Below are 27,252 nucleotides of genomic sequence, written 5' to 3'. Positions count from 1 at the left end.
TCAATGCGAAGTGGAAGAGAGAATATAGCCTACTTTATTTAGATACATTCTTTGACGGTCCCCAATATTGTTAGTGATAAAATAGCTTTTGGGCTTTTTCCGTGTCAAGAAAGCAAGGTGAAATTCTTTACGTTTCGTAAATGTTTTGCACCGCATCAGAAGAAAATCTTGTCCTAAAATATTGGGAATAGAACCAAAACCTGCGGTGGTGAAAGCGATTTTAAAAATTGAAAATATTTTCTGTTCACGAGGAAGACTTCCCTAATAATGACTCAATGACTGTTTGAATTTGAGAATACCGTTGGTCTATTGTAAGTAGTACTGCCGTTCGTCACCAGATGGCTCACTGTGCGCTAACCTTCCCTCAGGAAGGTGTGGACAAGCTACCACAATACTTTGCGGCGACGGCCGTATTGAGTCTTATGCATCGTTATGATGTGGGCGAGCGCGATGTGATAAGGTGAAATATGTTTGCATTTTTAAGGAAAATGGGATAGTGCGCTATACCAAATTGTCAGATCATGTACGGGACTAGTCATCATTTTGATGCTATATGTTAAATGGCAACTAACATAATTCCGACTTGTCCGAGGTTAGTAAGTTATTACAATGAAATTATTAGTGATGAATCATATGTTTATATGAACGATTTTTGTATTGACGGGTTCCTTGGTGCATTTTTTCAGATATCATTTTGGTGAATCGCAGTTTGAATCACAGTGTTGTAGTCATGGCGGTGGCAATGGTGGTGGTGGGTTGTAGTAGCAGTAGTAGGTGCAAATTGTAGAACTGTAAAGATCAAAATTTCTTACCGAAAGAAAAAGTGGTATTGAATATAAACCTCACTATATTAATAAATATCAGTTTTTAAAGTATTATAAAATAATCTACAGTATTTCTGTCAAGGAAACTGCCACTGGAAATCTGATTCACTGCAATGATTGTGGAAGTTTTTTCCTTCCTAATAATCAAAGATAAATTCTTCGATCGCGACCCAAACTTGACTTAGAAGTCATAAAACCAAACTAAATCAATCCCGCCGGCTCCAAAGATCACCGCCTTCTTCAAATGTGCATTTATCTTATAGATCTTTCCAGAAGGCGGGGTATTCAATAAAATATGATGACTCCCATTTGGACCTGTATTAAATTTTCTTTGATCTGCTAAATTGGTCAATTTTTTTTTAGAAAAAGAAAACCGTATGTGACGCACTTGCGGAAATGACCTTTGCAAAACTCATATGGCTCGCTCATGTTACAATTTTCTTACTCATTTTGCAATAGAGCGCTTTCCTCACTTATATTACAATATGCTATTGCACGTGCTTAATATTCTACAAGATGCTTCTATAACAAACTTCCTAAATTTAATTCAATGCACTTTCGTTGCAGGGAGACGACAGGACATGACAGTTACGCCAGGAAGGTGTTTATGCAGGCAATGGAGCTAGGAAGACGATCACGGAACCTGAATGTTTGCCAGGAGGAGTTCTGGAAGTGCCCATTCTCTACGCAGCAAATCTTCAACTTCCTCCGAAATACATGAAAAATTAATGTGGAAAGGAACTTCGTGTAATAAGAATATGACATTATCATTACTTTTCCTGCAACAGTCTGCGTATTATTGTTACTGCTTGCTTTTACAGGGTGGAAGTTACCTCTACCGTCAGAATAATAATTCAAACTGCCAATTTCCGTATCTGTAGCTTTAACAGTTCTTAGGAAAATGATGGTTGTCTTGAACTGTAACATGCAAGGTTGCTGTTGCTGGCACAAGCCTTCACACGTACCAGATAGCTGCGATATGTCTAGCGCTCGCGTCATGTATACACAACAATATAATATGATGTAGTTGGTTAAACAGCGTTTCGCCCGAATTGCAGTTCGTCCAAAAGGGAAATTTGTAGAAAAATGCTACAGTTCGTCCGCGATGGTTTTACGGATAAGTAGACAGGATAATGGGTTGCATTTTGTCCGAGCCTGATGATGAGTCACACCTTGACCAAAATGTAGTTCCTCCACTCTTTGAAAGAGAGCACAAGACAATGAAGTACCTCCGAAATTTATGAAAAATTAATGTGGAAAGGAATAAGAATATGACATTACCATTACTTTTCCTGCAACAGTCTGCATATTATTGTTACTGCCTGTACCAATGCTTTCAAGGAGAACACATCTATTCGTGAGATGTAGTTTAGATGAAACAAAAAGAGGCTAAACGAGTTTGATATGTAATGGTTGCCCGTACACGAAGAAGCGGGAGAATAAGTCTGGTGTAGTTGTGTGGTGTCGCGTTGCGCGACCATAAGGTGGAAAATTTATTACCAACAACAGTGAATTGAATAAAGAAGAACGGGCGTGTTCCTGATGTGGCTAGCATTGATGTGCACAAAGGTATGTCGCAGGCCAAGAGAACCCGCAAGAAGTACGACACATCTTTTTCACATGTAGGAATATGTTTTCTTTGTAAGTTTAATACATAATAATGTTATTTTCTTTACGTCCCACTAACTACTTTTACTGTTTTCGGAAACGCCGAAGTGCCGGAATTATGTCCCGCAGGAGTTCTTTTACGTGCCAGTAAATCTACCAACACGAGGCTGACGTATTTGAGCACCTTCAAATACCACCGGACTGAGCCAGGATCGACCTGCCAAGTTGGGGTCAGAAGGCCAGCGCCTCAACCGTCTGAGCCACTCAGCCCGGCTTTGTAAATTTAATATATGTTGTAGTATATTGACACTTCGCTCTAAATATATTTCGAATAATTATTTACATTTGACAGTTACATCTAATTAGCAAGAATAATCCTTTGACCTTTTATGCATTCTCATTGTAAGTGAAATGAAACACAAATGCCGAATATACAAAACTTTACTTTGTGTCTACTGAAAACTGTTCATACTGTATGTTTTTCTCGTAATGCGAAGGTCCGATTTTGATGGAATTCTTACACAATTTTTTCATCTAAGACATACGCTGCATTTTCATGAAAAACTCCCACTTTTTCCTACTTTTTAAATACAATAACGGAATATATATATTTTTTTGCTAGTGGCTTTACGTCGCACCGACACAGATAGGTCTTATGGCGACGATGGGAGAAGAAAGGCCTAAGAGTTGGAAGGAAGCGGCCGTGGCCTTAATTAAGGTACAGCCCCAGCATTTGCCTGGTGTGAAAATGGGAAAACTCGGAAAAGCATCTTCAGGGCTGCCGACAGTGGGATTCGAACCCAGTATCTCCCGGATGCAAGCTCACAGCCGCGCGCTCCTAACCGCTCGGCCAACTCGCCCGGTAATAAAAGAATAGAAACAGTCTATATCAGCACAAATCAAATTACTTTGTTTAAACCGGTCTTTTTGAAGTTAAATTCCATCATCAGTAATATTTAACATTTCTAAACATTTCTAAAATATCTAACACTTTCAAGTCCAACTGCGCTACTTCCGTGGAGCTGTTAAGCATTTTAAACATTTTATAAAAAGAAACTAAAAAAAAAGAAGTCCGACTCCTTGGCTGAACGGTCAGCGTTGAGGCCTTCAGTTAAGAGGGTCCCGGGTTCAATTCCCGGCCGTGTCGGGGATTTTAATCGCATCTGATTAATTTTTCTCGCTCGGGGATTGAGTATTTGTTTATGTTTCAGCACTTTCCTCTTCATATTCAGGCAACCACTACAGAAATACGCAATGGTGATTACACCCCTCCATATAGGGTTGGCGTCAGGAAGGGCATCCAGCCGTAAAACAGGGCCACGTCCACATGTGCGAAACCGTTCGCATCGACGATCCCTCAGGTGTGGGAAAAGCGGCAGAAGAAGAAGAAGTAACTAAAATCCATGGATTATCCATGTTGGTCCATGGCGCCCGTGGGTCATTTAAGATCCCTTGTTGTGTATGCCGAGTACGAAGTTACACGACAGATCCATCTCTGTTTTCATGCACGTGCCAATTAAAGAGGGCAGGCAGTCCTGGTTGGCGCAACAATGGACCTTGTCGCACTGTAAACTTAAGAAATGAGTAAATGAAATGAAATGGCGTATGGCTTTTAGTTCCGGGAGTGTCCGAGGACAAGTTCGGCTCGCCAGTTGCAGGTCTTTCGATTTGACGCGCGCAGGTGACCTGCGGGTCATGATGAGGATGAAATGATAATGAAGACGACACGTACATCCAGCCTCAATGCCAACGAAATTAACCAATGATGGTTAAAATTCCCGACCCTGCCGGGAATCGAACCCGGGACCCCTGTGACCAAAGGCTAGCACGCTAATCATTTAGCCATGGAGCCGGACAAGGAATGAGTGACAGGTGCTAAGGCTTCATTAAACACTATTTGGAAAGTAGCCCTCGGACGAAAAGCTACTCAGTCAGTTAGCAAGCCGAAACCTTGAGCTGGCTGTTCCTGAAATTCGGACGAAACGCAACTAGACGAAACGCCACTGGGACGAAACGCTACGACACCTTGCTGTCTTACCTTTATTATTGCACTTTTGTATAGGTCAACAAGCGGCACATCAAAGGGCTGCCTAGAAGTGAGTGGGTGGGAAGAAGCTGAGTTGTCAGTTTTCTTTCTGCACTGCAGTGTTTATTTGTTTCAAGTGTGCTGTTCGCTTTATTTTTTGATTTGTTCCGTTGAGTGGTACGTTGTGAGTTGTGGTTTCCGTAGTGCCCAAATCACTTATATCGAACCTGTGTAATATATCATCATCATCATCATCTGTTTACCCTCCAGGTTCGGTTTTTCCCTCGGACTTAGCGAGGGATCCCACCTTTACCGCCTCAAGGGCAGTGTCCTGGAGCTTCAGACTCTTGGTCGGGGGATACAACTGGGGAGTATGACCAGTACCGCCTGGGTGAGGTACTCACTCACCTGCTATGCTGAACAGGGGCCTTGTGGAGGGATGGGAAGATTGGAAGGGATAGGCAAGGAAGAGGGAAGGAAGCGGCCGTGGCCTTAAGTTAGGTACCATCCCGGCATTCGCCTGGAGGAGAAGTGGGAAACCACGGAAAACCACTTCCAGGATGGCTGAGGTAGGAATCGAACCCACCTCTACTCAGTTGACCTCCCGAGGCTGAGTGGACCCCGTTCCAGCCCTCGTACCACTTTTCAAATTTCGTGGCAGAGCCGGGAATCGAACCCGGGCCTCCGGGGGTGGCAGCTAATCACGCTAACCACTACACCACAGAGGCGGCGTGTAATATATAACAACCTATAATTGGGTTACGAATAATATCGCAACCCAGCGCATCACACCACGTGGAGTTGGCAAGACTCTGTCATCCAGCATTCTCAAGTTTTCTTTGGACCACTTCTAAACTCCCTTCTCCTCTCTTTAAAGTTATCCACTGGCTCTCTATCTGGCTGCTGCTCCGCTTGAGCTCGTGCAAGGCATACGACACTGGTCGCAATGTTGCAAGATTTACGTGTTTTACCCAGTATGTTAGGCTTTATTTTCTTTTAAAGTTATGCATTTACAACAAGTAGACTGACAAACCGTTGTTAAGGTAACTTTTACCTTTCCATTCGTACAGTCATTTGTCTCGTGTTCGAAGCCATGAGTGCAGAGGATCACCGCTCACATTTGACAACCCCCTCATTTATACCTAATGATATTTTATCCAAGAAAAGTGTCATACACGTTTCCTTATAATATGTATCATGTGGAGCAATCTTAGTAGAGTGGCTATGCCATTACCTTCCACCCTGTATAATTCTTAAGTTCTATTAATCGTCAGTTTGACAGTTATGTATATATGTTGTGTTTGTACAGAAAACGACTGATTTTTAAAATGTTATCAGCAATCAATAATTTTTAGGAGCCAAAAATACTTTGGTCGCTGAATTTTAGGGGTTAATTGGAGACGTGGTCATATGTTATAGTCAAGCATAATTTGAGACTTTCAACTTAGTAAGAAATATTCTTAAAATTTGAAAATCATTTATTTTCTTAGTTCTTGAGCTAAATTTAATAACTGATATTAGCTAAAATAACTTACAATATTACGGTGCCTGGACACTAGTTACTTATAATATTTGCTGTTATCTTCGATTTTGTATACTTTAGGTATTGAACTGAATTGTTTAGAAAATATCGTTAGTTTGCCCAATAGGGTTGAGTTTCTCCTCCGTGTGGAGGAGTAAAACAGAACGTTGAAATTGATATGCAAGTAGATTAAATGTTGCCAAATCAAAATGCCTGCACAGGACGGGTGTGGCCATTCTACATTCCTTGTTAAATACATGAATTATTGTTATTTTCTTAAGGAGTCTAAATCTGAGATCCTTGGCCTGGAATTCATTTTGTTCAAAGGCTCTTACAGAAAATTTCTTATAACTGAAGAATATTGTAAGTAAAGATATTGTTCTATGACTACAAATATTTTTAACAGAGTTTTAGACAATAAAAGTTAATAGTTATTCCTAAGAATTTTGTCACGTCCCTGTATGTTTTATAATTACATGCACTTGTTTTTAAATAAAATATACTCTTTTCACAATGTACTAATATGATTGTATGATGTGTCAACGTTATTCCTTTCCAAAGACTTTCTTCTATGTGATGAAACGCCTTCGAGAAAAATATATTAATAACAAAATTCTGTGAGGAAAAGATCAATTTCTGCAACACTAACTCCTCAAAGTACTTAAAAACTCTTCATAAGAAATAATGGTAAATTTAGGTGATTTGTGCGTAGATTTGTTAATGTTCTATGATACATTTAACATATTATTCCAGCTCCGTAGTGTAGGGGTAGCGTGATTGTCTCTTACACAGAGGCTCCATATTCGATTCCTAGTCAATCCAGGGATTTTATTTCTTTACTAAGGGCTGGAACGGTATTCACTCAGTCTGGTGAGTTCATGAGTCTGATACGAGGAGCAGTGGACGAGGTCAAGATGAATGAAGATTAAAAAAGTGAAGACCACGGTAGGTGCTGGATGCTAACCAGTCTATCATTGTAACAGTATCAGAGAGAGACCTAGGGTCATGACAATGCTTCCTAATATGGAAGTGATTAGCGTAATGATTAAGCAGCTGGCTTGTCACTCTGGTGGCTAAGTTTTGAATTCTTGAGATCTCAGGTTGGAATATTCACATGAAAACTCATGTGGCACAGGAAGTGCATCCAGGTTTAAGCCCCTCGACAAAATCCAAATAGAGCCAGGGTGGCTCCTGCGATACCAGAAATACTTAAGGTAAGTTGAAGAAAGTGAACGTGTGTGTGTTCCACAACATCTATCGAAGACATTCCTGAACAGTTCAACAGATTATAGGTAGAAAGATAAGCAAAGGGTACATTGTAGTCATCATCATCATCATCATCATCATCATCATCATCATCATCATCATCACTGGCGCGACAGCCCTTTGTGGGCCTTGGCCTTCTGAATAAAGTTTCCTCATTCTTTCCTGATAAGTGCAGAGCTCCTTCAATTCTTGATTCCAATTATCTTTACATCCACTCTAACTCCTTCTTCCCACCTTAGAAAGCTCTCACATTATTCTAATTCTTTCCTCTCATACTGTCTCTTTTTCTTCTTGTGCAATCTCTTTTCTTTTCTTCTGGAAGTTCTATACTCTTCCACCGATTTTCGAGTGTGGTTCCTCTGTTGCATTCTCTTGTATGCTTCATTTTTTAAGATTGTTGCTCGTGCACACTCTTCATCAAACTAATTGTTGTACCAGACTTTCTCTTCCCTTCCTAAAACTTCATTTGCAGTTTTTAATAGTGCGATTTTAAGATTCTTCCAGATTTCATCAGGCAAATCGGTCAGGGCCTCATTAAGCAAGCTATCATATCTGAAAGCAGTTTCGGGCTCTTTCAGCCGAGCACTGTTGAACTTTCATGCATTGGATCCATGTACCTTTCTTGCATTAGATATTCGGCTTCTAATAGTTGCTACCACAAGGTAGTGGTCAGAGTCAATATTGGCCCCCCTATAACTTATAACAACCATCAATTTAGAGAAGTATCTTGCATCTGTTAGGAGGTGGTCAATTTGGTTAAAAGTACTTCCGTCTAGAGACTTCCATGTCATTTTAAGTATGTCCTTGTGATTAAATGTTTTACTTCCCACTACCATATTTCTCGAGGATGCAAATGTATAAGCCTGATTCCATTATCATTAGAAATATCGTGCAAGCTGTATTTTCCAATACAAGATCTGTATTTGTCTTCCTTTCCTATCTTCGCATTCAAATCCCCGAAGATTATTTTACAGTCTGCTCTTGGGCACTCATTATAAATTTCATCCAATTCATCGTAAAATTCATCGACTCTCTTCTCTTCAGTTGGAGCATGTGCACAGATAAGACTACCGGTATTAGATTATTAGGCAGATGCAACAAGACCTAATTGACATGAACATGTTTGTGAGTTTCCCTATGTCCTGAGGCACATGAGTTACAGTATAATGTCATAGGCAATTATATCTGCCATTATGAGCATTATTGCAAAATCATCTGCATTTTACTACTATCTTTCTTGCTTTGTGTAGTGTGGGTTAGCAATATACTATTTGCTGCTTGAATTTATGGTATAAACAGCTGTCCATATAGCCTTTCCAGACGAAGTCCACGTTTATGGAGAAATGAAATGAAATCACCTTCTGTAATTGCGTTGCTGGGGGTTAGATAACCTATCTTTCTCCATTCGCCTTACACGACTTACATCGCCGAAGCCTGTTTGTACGAACAACTTTATCCATTGAGTCTATTCCTAACAGCCTTTATCTCTTCATTTCGAACACCATCTTGCTATTGTTCCCACCTGTTTGTAGCAGCAATCATTCCTGCTTCTTCACGTCTCTTACTTCTAACTTATGAATGGGATACACCGCGACCACTCAGTTTTGAATCCCATACAGCAAAGAAGGTCCGAAAACAGACCAGTGTAAAGATAATTTCGTCCGAGAGCTACTGATTCAATTTAATTTAGTATACTGTCGTAAGTCTGGTAAAACTGTAATGAATGTGATGGGGCTTAAGCCACGGTACGGGTCGTGTAGCTGTAAGCTTGCCAATGTCGCCAGCCCAAAGGTAGTTTTCCGTGGTTTCCTGTTTACACTCCAGGTAAATGCCCGGGTCTATTTTAAAATTATGCTATGGTCATTACTAGAATCTGGATTTGTTGGTGGTAAAAATCTCCATTTTAGGTTTCTTGTATGCTTAACATTGTTTTTTTTACGTTTTGCTTCGTGAATCAATAGGTACAGGAACCAATAATTTTATATTTTTCTTATTTTTGTGGGATTTTTATGAACTTATTATATAAAAGTTTACAATGTCAAAGATATCCATTAAAACACACAGAGAATATATTTTAATGTTTCTTTTATTGGTTATTTTTTGGCAATGCTGTAGATAACTACGTACGTACGTACATACATACATACCCAAATTTTCTGGCGTAAACGATTTCTTATTATCAGTACCATATTCTTGTATAAAAAACTCTTTGTACGGAAAAGGACATTATTGGAGCGTAGGATGTTGATGTTCAAGTTGCAGTTTCTAGGTTTAATGTTCCTGTACACTTCAATCTCCCTCTAATAATTGATGACTTCCATATCTTCAAAGCCAGGACTACGTTGAGGAATCTTCTGCAACTTCGAAGAATATGCAACACCCACTGGTCTAGGTATTTATTTTCTGTAAATAATGCCAGTGATTTCCATAACATCTCTGAGTGGCAGGGTTGCACTTTCCAGCCGGAGAACAGCTTCTGGTGTAAAACAAAATATTGTGTCTTATACGCAAGGGAAGTGACAGGAGTGGGACGCTCGAGCGATTTCTTGAGTTTGGCGATGCAGGAAGCTTCTGTTTCATCCAAGTCATTTACGACATTCTGAATGCCTTTTAGGTGCTCAGAATATATTGGCAGCATACGGCCGAGTTCCCTAGTGGGTAGGCATCGCCCTAGATGGAAGAGTGGTTGGGGTAGTTTCTCCTTCAACTGCTCCTCTGCAAGGCGGTGCATGCCGTAGTCCAAGCATGTAACGCGTAGCATGCTCGGATAGAAGGATTTTAGAACCTCGCCTGCCTTCAACATGTGGGCAGCAATGCCACTAACAAAAATAAATTACTATCCTGATTCTCTGCTGGCCACAATAAGCCTCACTGCGCAGGTCTTTGTGCTATTGTTAGCTTTTCCAATTTCTTTCCAAAGAATTATATGAGAGTTACCTGATTTTATTTGGATCCAACTTGCCTACATTCACAATGAAGCCACCGCAACTATCATCGGCACGACTCCAGATACAGTGGTCGCTTATATTTTTTTAAATTTCATCTAGTGTCTTCTAGTGAACACGAACCAAATAATTCGTTCTTAAAGTGGATTCATTAGGGATATTCCAGGCACTGATGTCTTCTAAGAATGTTTCCTTGATCGGCTGATTAGCACGTTCCGCAGGATATTTGTGGACATCACCTTGCTTAGGCGAAAGTGCAGGATCGCCAACTCTGGAAGAAAAAAGCATTTGCTTACTATTGCGGTTGGATTTATTTCCCCTAGCTACACTAGCAATGAGCACCGCTGCAGATTTAAGCTGCTGGAGATGTGATTTCTGCTGAGATTTAACCTGAAAAAAAAAATACATTGCAGTGCAGTTTTTAGGTTAGTTATGGGAAACGTACTATCTTGGAGCATACCTGACAGAAGACTACTCGACCATCTGTAGTCATGTTTCCATCTGTAGCAATGCATTTTTCAATAAGTGCGATTTAGGCATTGTTTCGCTATACAACAATTAAAATTAGAAATTGCTGCAACAATTCACCACGCTTTTTGCCTGCTATATTCTCTGTGGACGACTGGAGGGGTAGGCCAAACCGTTATGCTCCTCTTGACCTTCTATCAGACCGTTGCCTACGAGATAAGTAAAGGCCTCTACATGCGCGGTCTTTTCAGGCACTGCAGTAGATTGACAGAGTAGCAGCAGTTCAAATAGCGCCGCTAGATGTCAGGTTATCCCTCCATTCGTCAGCTTGGCGTTACGAGAATAGCTTGCATATAAAAGTATACTGCATTACAAAGATAAAACGTTGCGTTTTGAGAAGAAACGTGATATTTCTATGACTTTAATAAAGAAAAAATAAATGTATCACATAGTAATTCAAGAAGAGCTCATACGAGTCAGATCGTATAATTGCGACCGGAAAATAGAGGTGAGAGGTGTCTGTGCTCTTTTTTCTTCATGACTATATCTATCTTTTTATTTTCACCTCCATAAATTTCATTTCCCTTAGTGTCTAGCCGTTCCATTTTTTCTCTTTGATTAGAGGATGCTTGCTCAGTTGTACTTCCTCTTAAAACAATAATCACCAACACCACCACTCTCTTCGCTCTACTTGTACGTCGTCTGAAAAATTTGCATTTGACGGCGTTTGCATATCTTCGTTTCTTGGGTAGCTTACGCATTTTATTAAGCCTGCTCTTGTCATGAAAATACGAGGGATAGAATGAACGAATTGCTGGAATTGAATGCGGCTAGTTTTAGTAGAAATGGTATGGCACGTGCTTTCTCAATCAATATGCACCAAATATTTTCTAAATCTTACGTGTAAATAGAAAATATATACTCACCACAAGCTGAATATATACTATAGACTTAGAGGAAGGTTGCCATAGGCTATTTTTCTCGTCACCCCGACGTGATAAATTTTGACCCATTTTTCTCGTAATTCTATATTTACTCGTGGAAAGAAATTCCACTATCTTTCTGAAGTTTACATTTGTATAATGGTACACAGCAATGAACAATGTTTATCACAAGCAACAAACATCCTTTGAATAGAATGTTTACAATAAATAATTTTCGGCGCTAAATAGGCTACAGAACTTTGTATATGTATAATCTATCAATATGCACCAAACAAGTTCTTTATCTTATGTTTAAGTAGAAAATATATACTCACCACAAGCTGAATACACAAATCAACGCCTTGTACGTCTGGCTCCATGGCTAAATGGTTAGCGTGCTGGCCTTTGGTCACAGGGGTCCTGGTTTCGATTCCCGGCAGTGCCGGGAAATTTTAACCTTAATTGGCTAATTTCGCTGGCACGGGGGCTGGGTGTATGTGCCATCTTCATCGTCATTTCATCCTCATCACGACGCGCAGGTCGCCTATGGGAGTCAAATCAAAAGACCTGCATCTGGCGAGCCGAACTTGTCCTCGGACACTCCCGGCACTAAAAGCCATACGCCATTTCCATTTCAACGCCTTTTTAAGACCTATTTCACCTAACAACTCACTACATTTTTTGCTTCACAGTTTCCACATACGTTTGTGTTAAATGGTGGAGGGCTAACACGAAGTCTAGCGGCGACTCTGGAACTAGAACGTATTTCGCGCTGCGAAAGCTGCCATGCGGAGGCCTCATTAGTAATCAGCAGAGCCGGAATTTCCATGCAAATGCATGATTTTAAATAAGCTGGTTACAGTTCTCAAACTTTGCAAGTATTCGTTTTGTGGCTGAACGATACCAAATAACCCTTCTTTTTCCGTGCATGTTTGCATGTTTTAGCCTTTTTAGCAGAAAATTCATGCATAATGCATATTTTGAAGATTTTTTATTTAATAGCGAACATTTGGTCGTTTAAATTGCATAATATGATTTTTCTTTTGACTTTGCCGCATATATAATGTTAATTTGCATGATAGTGCCTTTTATGAATGTTGGTTTCCAGAATTCGGGACCTTTTTTCCATGTTATATAGTAAAAAGAAACCGAAATAATGTATTCCTGGCATCGTATGAGACAGCCAAAGTTTAGTACATACGGTAGAGGTATCTTATCTGTTGCTTGTGTAAACATTGACGTAAGCCGAAAGTCCCCTCGTCGATCTCTGTAATTCTAACGAATAAGGTGTCCCAGTTATACATTGCTATAAACTGAACCGTAAATTGCGCATTGCTCATTGATGGCTCATTTTCCCGCCTATGGTAGACATACAAAACAAAACTTGTAGGCCTATAGCACTTGTGCGACGCCCCGTTAATAAGATAGCGACTTGCGAACCTTGGTTTTGAACTGAACGCTCTTCCATTGTTGTCCTGGAATTTGCTACCCGGAACTCTCACTCGTTACACGTCTTTGATATCGCAGTAGGCAATCATTTACGGTCATTGAGGACATTCAAATGTGTCTGCAGTCATCGCATGTAGAAGTAACTGCGGCAGCTAGAGATAAGTTGGACAAATTGATCCGTTGAAAAACGTATTTTGAATTCGTCAACCTTATAAAAGACACATTGTGGTGAAAATGAAGGAGACGTACAGTTTGAGCTCATTTAAGTTTGCACCTGTCACTTCTTATGATGTAGAAACTTTCTACTAGAAAGGTAATTTTCTGTGCTTAAGAATGCGCTGACAGATAAACGGATGAGCTTACATCAAGACAATTAGGAAAAAAAGGCGTATGGCTTTCAGTGCCGGCAGTGTCAGACGACATGTTCGACTCGCCTTGATTTGACACCCGTAGGCGACCTGCGCATCGTGATGAGGATGAAATGATGGTGAAGATGACACATACACACAGCCCCCATGCCAGGAAAACCAATGATGGTTAAAATTCCTGCCCCTGCCGGGAATCGAACTCGGGACCCCTGAGACCAAAAGCCAACATACTAACCACTTAGCCATGGATCCGGTGAAGACAATTAGGAGAAATTACGGTAGTTGTTGTACAATGTTTCAAAAGGAACTGAATCTTAATAGAGCATATTTTCCAGTTTATTGTACATGTTTTGCCATATTATAGTGCATGAATGCATGCTTATTTTGAGATTTGATAGTGCATGGAAAACCGGGCTCTACTAATCAGTTATCACGTAGGCAACGATCAAACAAGTGTCTAGCCTCTGCGTACTTTCTATGGCTCCACAGCCGAACGCGTACGAAGAGAACCGAAGCTTCCTAACCGAATCGTTGGCCTCGTAGAAATTCCGTAAAATAAGATGGTTGCTTCCCATGCAATATGTAGTACCTTGGTGCTTCCCTTTTTTGTGTACTGTAAGATATGTAGGTTTTTATGTTTTCTATTTCGCTTTGGCTGAATCGGTTATTTGAAGCAACGTCTCAAACGAAAATATTTACGTGTTCTGAATGTGGAAGGGGTTTCGATTACCAAAGAAAAAAGAAAAAATCCCAGAAAATATGCATCGCAAATTCACCGTAACAAACTAAATGAAATCACTCCAAGTTTAAGTTCACAAGAGTTCTATAAATGTAAATTTGCAGTTTGTAACAAAAAATAATTATGCATACAATTTGAAGTACCGGTACCATGAAAGTTATGGGTCGGAGTATGTCCGGGAAAGTGAATTTAAATGTCCATTGTGCTTTTTCTGCCTCTGTAAAAAATCTTTTTTCGATCATTTCAATCAATCACTACTGATCTGCGTTTAGGGCAGTCGCCCAGGTGGCAGATTCCCTATCTGTTGTTTTCCTAGCCTTTTCTTAAATGATCGCAAAGAAATTGGAAATTTATTGAACATCTCCCTTGGTAAGTTATTCCAATCCCTAACTCCCCTTCCTATAAACGAATATTTGCCCCAATTTGTCCTCTTGAATTCCAACTTTATCTTCATATTGTGATCTTTCCTACTTTTAAAGACACCATCCGAACTTATTCGTCAACTGATGTCCTCCCACGCCATCTCTACACTGACAGCTCGGAACATACCACTTAGTCGAGCAGCTCGTCTCCTTTCTACCAAGTCTTCCCAGCCCAAACTTTGCAACATTTTTTTAACGCTACTCTTTTGTCGGAAATCACCCAGAAAAAATCAAGCTGCTTTTCTTTGGATTTTTTCCATTTCCTGAATCAAGTAATCCTGGTAAGGGTCCCATACACTGGAACCATACTCAAGTTGAGGACTCACCAGAGACAAATATGCTCTCTCCTTTACATCCTTACTACAACCCCTAAATACCCTCATAACCATGTGCAGAGATCTGTTCCCTTTATTTACAATCATATTTATCGTCAGAGCACGGTGTGTCGGTAAAATCTCAAGAAGTGGAACTTCCGTCACATGGTGAATTAATGAAATGGAAAGAGAAGGTTGAGAGAAACACGATGTCTCCTTATATAAAGGAGCGTGGATCGCAACCTGATGCGGATAACATTAAAAGGCATTACTATTTACGTCATCGTTCCGAGGATTATGCGCCTGAAAGTAAGGGTATTAGGCATATTAGAACATAACGAAACAGTAAAATAGGGGGAGTCTGTCCTGCAGGTAATCATGTAACAAAAGCTGAAGGTGGTAGCTGCAAAATCAGGCATTTTTTACGCGCGTTAGTCACCAATACGATATAGAACCTCTAGGTCTCTCAGCATCCGAAATAAGCATTCTGGTTACTCAAATTACAAATAAAATTCCGTTTTATGCAATATTAGACAAAGTCAGTGATTCACTGCCGCCTACTTTCAGTCTGTTGGACTTCTGCTATCGCACCTCCTTACCTCCTTAGCTTCCGAGCGTTGACTTCGTGCAACTTCGGTTGTGGAGCCATAGAAAGAACGTAAGGGCTAGACACTGGTTTCTATCAGCTGCATCAAGCTGTCAGTGGTGGTGGTGGTGATTATTGTTTTTAGATGAAGTACAACTAGGCAACTACCCTCTATATAACACTAATCAGAGGGGGGAAAATGGAAGGGATCCGATATTTTGACAAATTAAGTAATCGACATAAGAAAGACAAGGGCCACGAAGAAATGTAACATGTGCATAGGGACGCGTGGGACGTGCTGCATTTACTGGCAGTAAGCTGAACTACTTCCGTCCTACTGCATATATCCCTGGTGGAAATAATTTTGCGATAATTTTCAATGGGAAAATAACATTCTTCATTTGAAGAAGGCAAGTCAACCCTCATTAGGTACTTTTAGGTACAATGAAACTGACATATTCTGCTCCAGGAAGTGTGAAACTTATATATATTTGTTAATTAAACATGTTGGCCTCTGAGATCCAGATTGATCTGCAAAGCCAAATGGCTGATGCAATACGGCCTGCGCCTAAATAAAAAGAAGACAATAAATGACGTCAGATCCACAAGCAATCGAGACCATTCAGGCAGACAGTGAGGACCTGCCGCGAGTAACGAAATTCAAGTATCTTGGCTTCATGATCACTGATGATGGCAGACTTGTCGAACACGTTAATACAAGGATATCCACAGCCATGGGCGCCCGCAAGGAGGGTCAAGGGGGGCACTTGCCCCCCCCCCTGGAATTCTAAAAATGTTGATGTTCAATTGTTTAATACCATACCAGATTATTTCATAAACTGAACTTACTGACAGTCATCTAGCATCTGTTATAACTGGAAATTTATGTAAAGAATTTAATGATGCTGACGTTATATTGGTTTTATATTCAAGAAAATTGTTAATGTGCCCCCCCCCCCCTGGAAAAGATCCTGCGGGCGCCCATGTCCACAGCCCGGAAGAAATGAACGATAAGAACCAGCGTCACTTGCGACCGGACGATGAAAGACAATCTCCAATCAAAAATTTATCGTACTGTCATCCGACCTTTTGCACTGTATGGTTGCGAATGTTGACCGATCACGTCCGAGACAGAGCGTAGACTGGTGTTATGGAGACTAAGATGCTGAGATGGACAGCTGGCGTCTCTAAACTGGATCGAATCTCCAATGAATCCATCGGGGAGAGATTTTGCGTTGCACCGATTCAAGAAAAAATGTGTGAAAGTCATCTGCGATGGTTTGGACATGTACTAAGGGCAGACGCCGACATTTCGCGAAGACGGGTTACATGTTAGAAGTCGCCGGTAGAAGACCTAAAAGACGACCAAAACAGAGATGGGCCGATACCCTTCACAAAGATTTGAAGAGTATCAATCTCCACCCTGACATGGCCCAGGACAGAACTAAATGGAGACCACGTATCCATGTAGCGAACCCCGCCATCAGGAGGGACAAACCCTGAAGAAAAAGAAGAAGAAACAGCAAGGGAAAAATAAGTTAAGACATAAAAATCCGAACCTTCATCATTTTACTCCCAGGCCTAACCATTTTCAGTCCTGCCATCCGCAGAAGTTCTGATTGGTGTGACGTTAAACTGTTCGCGGAAAGAAAATTACCGTATCGTGAGTCGTTTAGTATTCGAGTAATTTTGTATTGTCATTGTTGTGCCCAGCGCTATTAGCTGTACTCCTAGAAGGTTTGAGTTCGATTCCCAGTAGTACCAGAGATTTCAGTTTAGCAGGAGGGGTGTTATGTGGTATATATAGCTCACCTGCCTAGGAACGGGGGGAGATGTGTGCCTGAAAAGAACTACACCATCTCGAGGAATTCGAAGACATTGTTCGGGTTTTGAAATAATAACTATAATCATCATCATCATGTATTAATATAAAATAAAGCTCTAGCTAGATATATTTGCAAACTGCTCTATTCTCCATTAGATATAATTGTCCTGGAAAGTCACCGTCTGTTTAGTTTCCTAACATTATGAATTATTCCTGTTACGATCTTACTTAAGTGAAATATATTCCAAGGCGGGTAGTTCGCAACTAGTGCAATTGCTTGTAGGACTCTGTGAAGTGTGGAGAATGGATGTAATTTATGTATTGCCTCATGACAGGCTTGCACTTAGAGTAGATTAACAGCTGCTGCAGTGCATCGATATTGATCACTGAACCAAACTCCGCTTTTGATTGCATTGTGGAGGAAAGTGGAAAGGCGAATTTCTCATAGAAACCGTTGTGGTACGGCGTTGTTGTAGGTACTTATATTGCTTATACAAGCCTGGTCAACAATCTCATGTACAGTATATTGCATTTCCTTTATTTCGTTTAGATGTTTATAGTCACTTAAACTCGATTGTCATACCGCGACTTACATGAACTAATGTGAAAATAGCAAATCAGTTTTACATAAACAAAAGCATTACATTAACCTTAGAGCATGTGAAAGGACAATCTTTATATTTGTTAAACAAGGATCCTAAAGAATTGAATCATTTGAAGGCATAGTGATGGGGAGCCAAGTGCCTTTTAACTCGTTAAGAATACTCTAGTACTTACGCCATTAGTTGTAAACTTGACATTGATTGGTTGATATGCTTTATTGTCAATGGTCAGTTACATACATTTCAGATAGCGTCTTGCTCCTTTCTTAGAAGATAACTGTGCGTGTACTTTTAGTGTCCTATCCTCAGTCGTGATATTTTTTGCTAGCTGCTTTACGTCGCACCGACATAGATAGGTCTTGCGGCGACGATGGGATAGAAAAGGCCTAGAAGTTGGAAGGAAGCGGACGTGGCCTTAATTAAGGTACAACCCCAGCATTTGCCTGGTGTGCAAATTGAAAACCACGGAAAATCATCTCAGGGCTGCCGACAGTGGGATTCGAACCCACTATCTCCCGGATGCAATCTCATAGCCGTGCGCCCCTAACCGCACGGCCAACTCGCCCAGTAGTCGTAATATTAAACCTGATCCTATCTGCATACTGCGTTATGAAACTGGATGTTGTTTCACAGAGTTTACATCTTGAAGTAGTTTGGCAGTTCATCTTCCATTGTTGACGAAACTTTCGTTTAACATATGTGATAATCAGGGCTGTAGTCGAGGGTACACGCAGTTTATATTTAGAGCGCTGCGCTCATATACAAAATAATACCCGCATCCGCTCCGCATCCACATTTCCTTCATCCACACACGCTTCCGCATCGGCGAATGGTTACCCGCATCCGCACGGCATCCGCATTTCCTTCATCCACACACGCATCCGCATCGGCGAATGGTTATCCGCATCCGCTCCGCATCCACATTTCCTTCGTCCACACACGCATCCTCATCGGCGAATGGTTATCCGCATCCGCTCCGCATCCACATTTCCTTCGTCCACACACGCATCCTCATCGGCGAATGGTTATCCGCATCCGCTCCGCATCCGCATTTCCTTCATCCACACACGCATCCGCATCGGCGAATGGTTATCCGCATCCGCTCCGCATCCGCATTTCCTTCATCCACACACGCATCCGCATCGGCGAATGGTTATCCGCATCCGCTCCGCATCCGCATTTCCTTCGTCCACACACGCATCCGCATCGGCGAATGGTTATCCGCATCCGCTCCGCATCCGCATTTCCTTCATCCACACACGCATCCGCATCGGCGAATGGTTATCCGCATCCGCAAATTGTTATCCGCGGATACTGTAAATATTTAACTACAGGTTTTGAAACGGATAGATGTGTTAACATAATACAACAGGCCTGACACCTGACACCTGGCACCAGAACCCGTACAGTCGCAGGTTTATGAGGGATTTTCTTTTGCGACAATTACAGACGTATTGACCTTTGTTCCTTCCTTCTATTAATTGCGGACAGGAGCCAGTTAGGCTTGGGCCAGATTTACGGCTTTATGATCTCAAGGCTCTTTATATATCACTGTTCTCCCATGCCAATGTCAAGGGTCACCTAATCACAAGCAAAAACAAGAGTATACCTGACTGAAAATCAACAAACGTCATTATTTAGAAATGATCAGCAAAATTATCCGCACTGCCATACAGTTTGTATCCGCCAAGACACGAACTTCGCGGATATCCGCATCAGTGTAGGGCTCTAGTTATATTCCACTAATTAGAGCATGCCGTCTGATTTCTTACGTATTCCTTCTACTTAGTTTTTTCATCTTAATTTCTCCTTTTCAGTGAGTTTTAACTCTACAGCTACGCTCGCAATCATGAACTTCGAAGGCTCAGCTTGATGAACAACATTATCAGCAATCACTTATTCAAGGTCGTCACTAGAGCCCGTATTTCCATGCATTATAAAATCTCAAAGTTTGCATGCATTCTTGCACTATTGTATGGCAAAGCATGCAAAATAATAAACTACCAAAATTCAGTTTATCACCGTTACATTTTCAGTTCCATTTAAAACATCGTACAACGACTAATTTCTCCAAATTGTCCTGATTAAGCTCATCCGTTTATCTGTCAGCACATTTTTAAACACGGAAAATGATATTTCTACATCACAAGAGTGACAGGTGAATATTTAAATGAAGACATTTGTGACTAAGTAAGGTGAAATTATACCTCGTTTCAATTTCAGCACAATAGGCTCGTTCTTGACGAATTCAAAGTCAAGATTTGAACGGATCACTTTGTTCAGCTTATCTCTAGCTGCCGCAGCTACTCCGTGCGATGATTGCAGACACATTTCAGTGTCTTCAATAACTGCTAACATTGCCTGTTACGATAACAAAGATGTGTGACAAGTGAGAGTTCCGGGTAGGAAATTGATAACAGCGGCAGAGGGTTCAGTGCAAAACCAAGGTTTGTAAGCCGCGTCACAGAAGTGTGATACAAGTTTTGCATTGTTCGTCTAACATAGACGAAAAAATGAGGCGTCATGTAGTAAAGCACAATTTACGATTCAATTTATAGGAATTTATACTTGTACACCTTATTTCTAAGCATTACAGCGCTCGACGCGGGCCTTTCGGCTTATGCCAACGTTTACTCAAGCGACAGATAAAAAAATGTCTGCTAATTGGATTATAGGACCTCTACCGTTTGTACTAACTTTGGTTATCAGGTAGGATGCCAGAAATACATTCTCTTTCTCTCCATCTCTCAATAATAGCAATGCGCAGTAGAAAAATGGTCCCAAGTTCTGCAAACTAACATTTATAAAAGGCACTATCATGCAAGTTAACATTATATATGCGAAAAAATCAGCAGAAAGGCCATATTATGCTCTGTAAACATCCAAATATTCGCTACTAAATACATAATCTTCAAAATATGCATTACCGGGCGAGTTGGCCGTGCGCGTAGAGGCGCGCGGCTGTGAGCTTGCATCCGGGAGATAGTAGGTTCAAATCCCACTATCGGCAGCCCTGAAGATGGTTTTCCGTGGTTTCCCATTTTCACACCAGGCAAATGCTGGGGCTGTACCTTAATTAAGGCCACGGCCGCTTCCTTCCAACTCCTAGGCCTTTCCTATCCCATCGTCGCCATAAGATCTATCTGTGTCGGTGCGACGTAAAGCCCCTAGCAAAAAAAAATATGCATTATGCATCAATTTTCTCCTAAACATGCCAAACCATGCAAACTTGCAGGTCAAAAGAACGGTTATTTGGAATCATTAAGTCATAAAACGAATATTTGCAAAGTTTGTGAAGTGTAACCAGCTTATTTAAAAGCATTTGCATGAAAATCTGTGCTCTAGTGATCACAGTTCGTTGCTTAAGTCTCCAGCCTTATATTCATACACTCAAATGACTCACCAGTTGACCGATTTAAGCTTGAGAAATATACCAGGCGGTTCGCGAGCGCCGTATTTTCTACTCTTAAATGTCTTGCATGCGCAAATGATGAATGGGATATCTACTAACTGATTTTGACAGGGGCGTTACTGCCAGCAGGTAGGTTACGTCAGAATATGAAGAGATAACAACCGGACGGTCGCTCGCAGCATGTTCCTCAAAGCTACCCGTCTAATGCAACCCCTTGCATTAGTAAATCTCGTTCCCGACTACATAGTACTAGCCTGGTGTATGGCACAGCAGCACTACATTTGCTGTTAGCATATCGGCAACGACGAATACACGGACATCATTTTAACCTATGCAGAATCTGGTCGGAATGCAACCGAAGCTCCAAACAGACGTCTGCCATCTCCACCTGTATTTCGCCACATGGTGTTAGTTTTTGTTTCATACAAACAACTCTTTTATAGAGTGGAATGTCTACACTTGTATAAATTAATAAGTTATTAAATTGTACGTAATTTCTGCATCTTTGGCGTATTTACAAATGCACCCTGTTATGGAACGTGTGCAGTAAAATGACCGCTATTTGTTTCACAACATCCAAAATACAGCGCGTTGTAGCGCTCCTTCGAAAATAAGTGATTAGGCATTCCATGCATCAATATTGCATGCATGACTTTTGTAAGTAGAAAGTACGGCGCGGCGCTCTCGGGCCGCGTGGTGTAAAGACGTAGCTGCAAAACCACCGTACTGTTTGTGAGTTTGTTCCAGTGAAAAGTTTGATCTCAAATCAAAAGAGGCACCTTGGATTGTTTTTAATAAATATCTGGAAATAGGTCCAGTAAAGAAATTCTGTGCAAGCAAATGAAGACTATTTTTTTGCTAGTGGCTTTACATCGCACCGATACAGATAGGTCTTATAGCGATGATGGGATAGGAAAGGCCTAGGAGTTAGAAGGAAGCGGTCGTGGCCTCAATTAAAATACAGCACCAGCATTTGCCCGATGTGAAAATGGGAAACCACGGAAAACCAAATGCAGGGCTGCCGACAGTGGGATTCGAACCCACTATCTCCCGGGTGCAAGCTCACAGCCGCGCGCCTCTAATCGCACGGCCACCTCGCCCGGTATGAAGACTTTGAAACTAGTACATTAATATATGTATTTCTTATTTATCATCATAAAATGTCTTCTATATGCCCGATTTATGCCAAAATGAGCCATTAATTTTAAGCGCCAGGGTGGTCTGACAGCCGGATTCGTCATGCCCTGACTTGGAGTATACCCTGTAAGAACTTGGGAGTACAGCACTGCTGATAAGGTCGATATGTGGTAGAGTTATTGTTGGGTCTCTGAATGGATGTCTCGTAGCTTTTTTTTTCTGCCTGATCAGCAGACTTATTACTTCGGATTCAACGGTGTGAAGATACCGATATTATTAACATGCTTTCCTGATTTTTTTGAGACAAGACTTGAATTTCGTTTTGGGAGTATAGGTTGATGAAGAGTTTCGAATTGGAATTCATGCACTTTTTGGGTCAGAAAAAAATATAAGTTAAATGGAATAGTTTGCTGGTATAATCTGTAACATAGCCTGTTTAAATGCAAAGCGTTCATTAGAATAGATAGTGTACAAGTCAGGTAGTCTAAAGAACATGCTATGATCGGGATATATTATAACACAACCATATCCTTCATTACAATTTTGATCCATCAGTGTAAATTACACCGTGTTTTTGGAGTCTGTCGAAAATCTCATTAAACAATCACAACTCAACAAGGTTTTGGGAGCTGGGAAGGGAAGTAATGGATTTCATTACAAATAATGTACTAATTACTTTGCCGAAAACAGAATATTTCTTTCACGTCAGGGGAAAACGTTATTGTTTTTCGCTTCATGGCAATCTCGCCCCGTCTGTATTTGCACGCGTACGTACTTGCTAAAACTTATCTGAATAGAAGTGCTGACTTTATGTGAAGCGGAAATTTCAGTTTATAGAACTCATCGGAGTGTTATGTTAGATCTCTATTAGCTAGTATCCAGGTTGAAATCGTGGCGGTAGGTTCTACATCATTCGTACAGTGTGAAATTTTAAACTTTACTGTGTTGCTGTTGTGCTTAATCACTGAAGAAGCAGAGATATGTATTTATCAATTCCTCGGATTGTTTTCGTTACATCTGCGGAGAATTCACAACTAGTAAAGAAAGGAAACCAGTTCCAAGACTATTGAAAACTGCATATCACCTGCATTTCGGCTGGCTGCTCGGTGACCAAGATGAACGTTTCGCACCACATATAAGTTGCATCCGATGCTGTGTAAAAGTAACTCAGTGGCATATGCCGTTTGGAGTTCCAATGATATGGTACGAACAAGAACATCATACAATGACTGTTGAAAACCTACAACCTTATTTTCCAGTTTTTGGGGGGTCAGGAATAGAATGAATGAAGCAGATATAGGCTATTAGTACGATGGGGTCGCCACTCCCAAAGTGATTTATTAATTATTATTATTATTATTATTTATTTTCCACTAATTGTAGTTACAATTTAGGGATGGTGAATGGAGAAAGGGCATAGCCCCATATACACAAAAGTGCCTCCATCACCACTTAAAATTATAATATACAAATATACAATTACATTCTACATGATGTTCTTATATACAGTTAAAATATTTACATAGGCATATTTACATACAGTAATACTCACAAGACCTGTTCAACATTCAAGTCATTCGACACACACACACACACACACACACACACACACACACACACACACACACACACACATACACACACACAGAGTCTCTCTCTCTCTAGAAACCCCACATATATTTTAGCTAGGCCGGCTCACTCATACACATTTACCGTCTCAATCGCTCGGGACCCCATAACTTTCCTCCATCCTCCCACTCATACTGAACATTCTCACAGTAGATAAATTATGTTTTGTACAGAGGGTTTCGTTATATATACATATATACATAATGACTGATAAATGCTGTGAAATGAGAATGGAGATTGTTGCTGGAATGAAAGATGACAGGGAAAACCGGAGTACCCGGAGAAAAAACTGTCCCGCCTCTGCTTTGTCCAGCACAAATCTCACATGGAGTGACCGGGGTTTCAACCACGGTATCCAGCGGTGAGAGGCCGACGCGCTGCCGTCTGAGCCACGGAGGCTCCTACAATAACTGTTATTTATGCATAACGAAAATAAAAGGGGTTTCAAAAAAAATAAACAGAAAATATCATATCACGATTTGCGTTCAGCCATCAGACCAATACCTCAAAGAAATGACTTACCAACCCTAGTAGCTCCTTCAAATTGGAAAGAACGTTCAGAAACAGAGGACAACGAATCAGACAACGGTGTAACAGCATCAGCATCTAACGAGTCACCTTACAATGCTATGAAAGATTGATATCCACATTTTTCTTCACAAAACGAACTTAATGACTTAGTGCGCGATGCTGAAGTCCTGGCTTCAAGACTTCAGGAGTGGAACTTACTGAGAAAGAACACGAAAGTTACCTTTTATCGAAATAGGAATCAAAACCTTAATTAGCATATTTTAGGCGAGACGGTGCACTCTGTGTTTGTTGTGATGTGACTGGCTTGATGTCAAAGCTAAACACTGTGTACAGTATTGAAGATTGGCGTTTATTTATAGATTATTCCAAAATTAGTTTGAAGGCTGTACTACTTCACAATGGAAATGAACTGATATATGTTCCTGTGGCCCACGCAGTTGGTATGAAAAAACACACGAAAGTATGTCCCTGATTCTAGAAGCCATTAAATACAAGTATCATACCTGGCGTATTTATGGTGATTTAAAATTTATTGTACTTCTCCTAGGATTACAGAGTGGATTCAAAAATTTTTGTTGTTCCCTGTGCTTGTGTGATAGTCGAGCTATTGAACAACAATACATAGTCAGAGAGTGGCCCACGAGAGAAGAATTCGAACCAGGGGAGTAGAATATAAAACACCAGCTATTGGTGAACCCTTTAAATGTGTATCTTTCTTTTTTAGATATAAAACTAGGGTTCATGTAAAGCTTTGTGAAGGGAATGGACAAAACAGGGGAAGGTTTCTAATACTTGACAGAACTGTTTCCCAGCATAAATGCATCCAAGATAAAAGCATGAATTTTCATTGGTCCTGAGATTACTATTATTATTATTATTATTATTATTATTATTATTATTATTATTGCGTTCCGGCCTTCTAAGGACCACGTTACAATTTCAATTGTTCCTCCTTAGTTGTTCTTTCCTTTTCTTCCAGTATTCTTTCATTGTTTCACTGTGTTTCGTTTTCCTGTCTTCAGTCCACTTTGTGCCTGTTTTCTTTTCCTTCCTCCCATGGAATCCTTCCATTTGTAAGACTTTCTTCCTAAAAATCTTTCTTTCCAATAATTCTTCTTCTCGTATGTTGTTCCTTTCCAGGTCTTTCTTGACTTCTTGAATCCAGGTGATAGTTGATTTCTTTTCCCAAAGGTACGTGAAGATTCTTTTAGTTAGTCTATTGTCATCCATTCTGTAAATGTGTCCAAGAAATAGCAATCTCCTTTTTCTTATTGTTTCTGATATGTTTTCTACGTTCTGGTCAATTTCATTGTTACTTCTTAATTTCCAAAACTCTGCAATTCTTGGAGGACCTAATATTTTCCGTATAATTCTTCTTTCTAATATTTCTAATTTATCAAGCTTGTAGTTCAGTGCTGGACATTCGCTGGCATAAAGGCATTCCGGTTTCACTACTGTGTTGTAGTGCTTTATTTTAAGTTTTCTTGATAAGCACTTTTTGTTGTAAGTATTCTTAGTTATACCGTAGGCTCTTTCCATCTTTTGCATCCTCTCCTCTATAGCAGATTTTTCTAAACCATTTTCTTGAATTGTCTCACCCAAGTATTTGAATTTCTTTACCTTTTCTATTTGACCGATATCCGTTACTAAAAACTTTGGGACACTTTTTATATTCGTCAAAAATTTTGTTTTCTCGGCAGAGATTCTGAAGCCTGTCATGTTGGCTGTCTTTTTAAGGAGATTGACTTGCATTGCTGCATCTGCAAGGCTTTCTGAAATTATTATTATTATTATTATTATTATTATTATTATTATTATTATTATTATTATTATTATTATTATTATTGGCATATGGCAACAAGCTAGATACATATATCCCGATATATAATATTAACAATTATACAAAGACAATAAGCATGTTTTATAGCACGTCACACGGGCAGGAACATCGTGTACAGTCACTTACAATATTGGGGATCGTCTACCGAGATGCACCACAGTCGCACTCTGGTGATGACATATATTTCCACTTATAAAGGGCATCCCTCCATCGTCCATGATTTGTTCTCAGCCGATTCAGAGTGGTCCAAATCTTACGCGGTAGATGATGTCCACCAGGAAGGTGTTCACCAGAAAAGACGTTGTGTAAGGAACTGTCTGTGGAAACTTTCCAGCGACTGCTCCATTCTTATAAAGGGTGAAAATTCCCATCAGCCAATGTGACAACATCACACAAAGATGGATGGCGTGATTTGAGCCTCATTATCTTGAGAACAGGAATATCACAATTCACAATTTGATGTTAAGCTGAATCCCGCTGAACTTGCTGCGTGGTCGTCATTCAAAAAAGTGGTGAATGTGTTTCTAGGTGACAAAAAAGTACACTTATCAATGATTTTTAAAATAACTACAGAAACTTAGGATGTAGGATGTCATTGAAAATGCATTTTCTATATTCTCACTTAGACTTCTTCCCTGAGAATTTGGGTGCAGTTAAGGATGAACAAGAGGAACGTTTTCACCAATATGTACTACAAATGGAGCGCAGATATCAAGGTTTATGATAATGAGCGACTATTGTTGGTGTCTTCAGCAGGAAGGTCTATCTTCCCATAAAAGAAAATCCCATAGTGAAAGCTTCCCAACTGCTTCAGGA

Source organism: Anabrus simplex, chromosome 1, assembly GCF_040414725.1.
Source record: "Anabrus simplex isolate iqAnaSimp1 chromosome 1, ASM4041472v1, whole genome shotgun sequence".
NCBI classification, from domain to species: domain Eukaryota; kingdom Metazoa; phylum Arthropoda; class Insecta; order Orthoptera; family Tettigoniidae; genus Anabrus; species Anabrus simplex.
Note: the sequence above shows the minus strand (reverse complement) of the source record.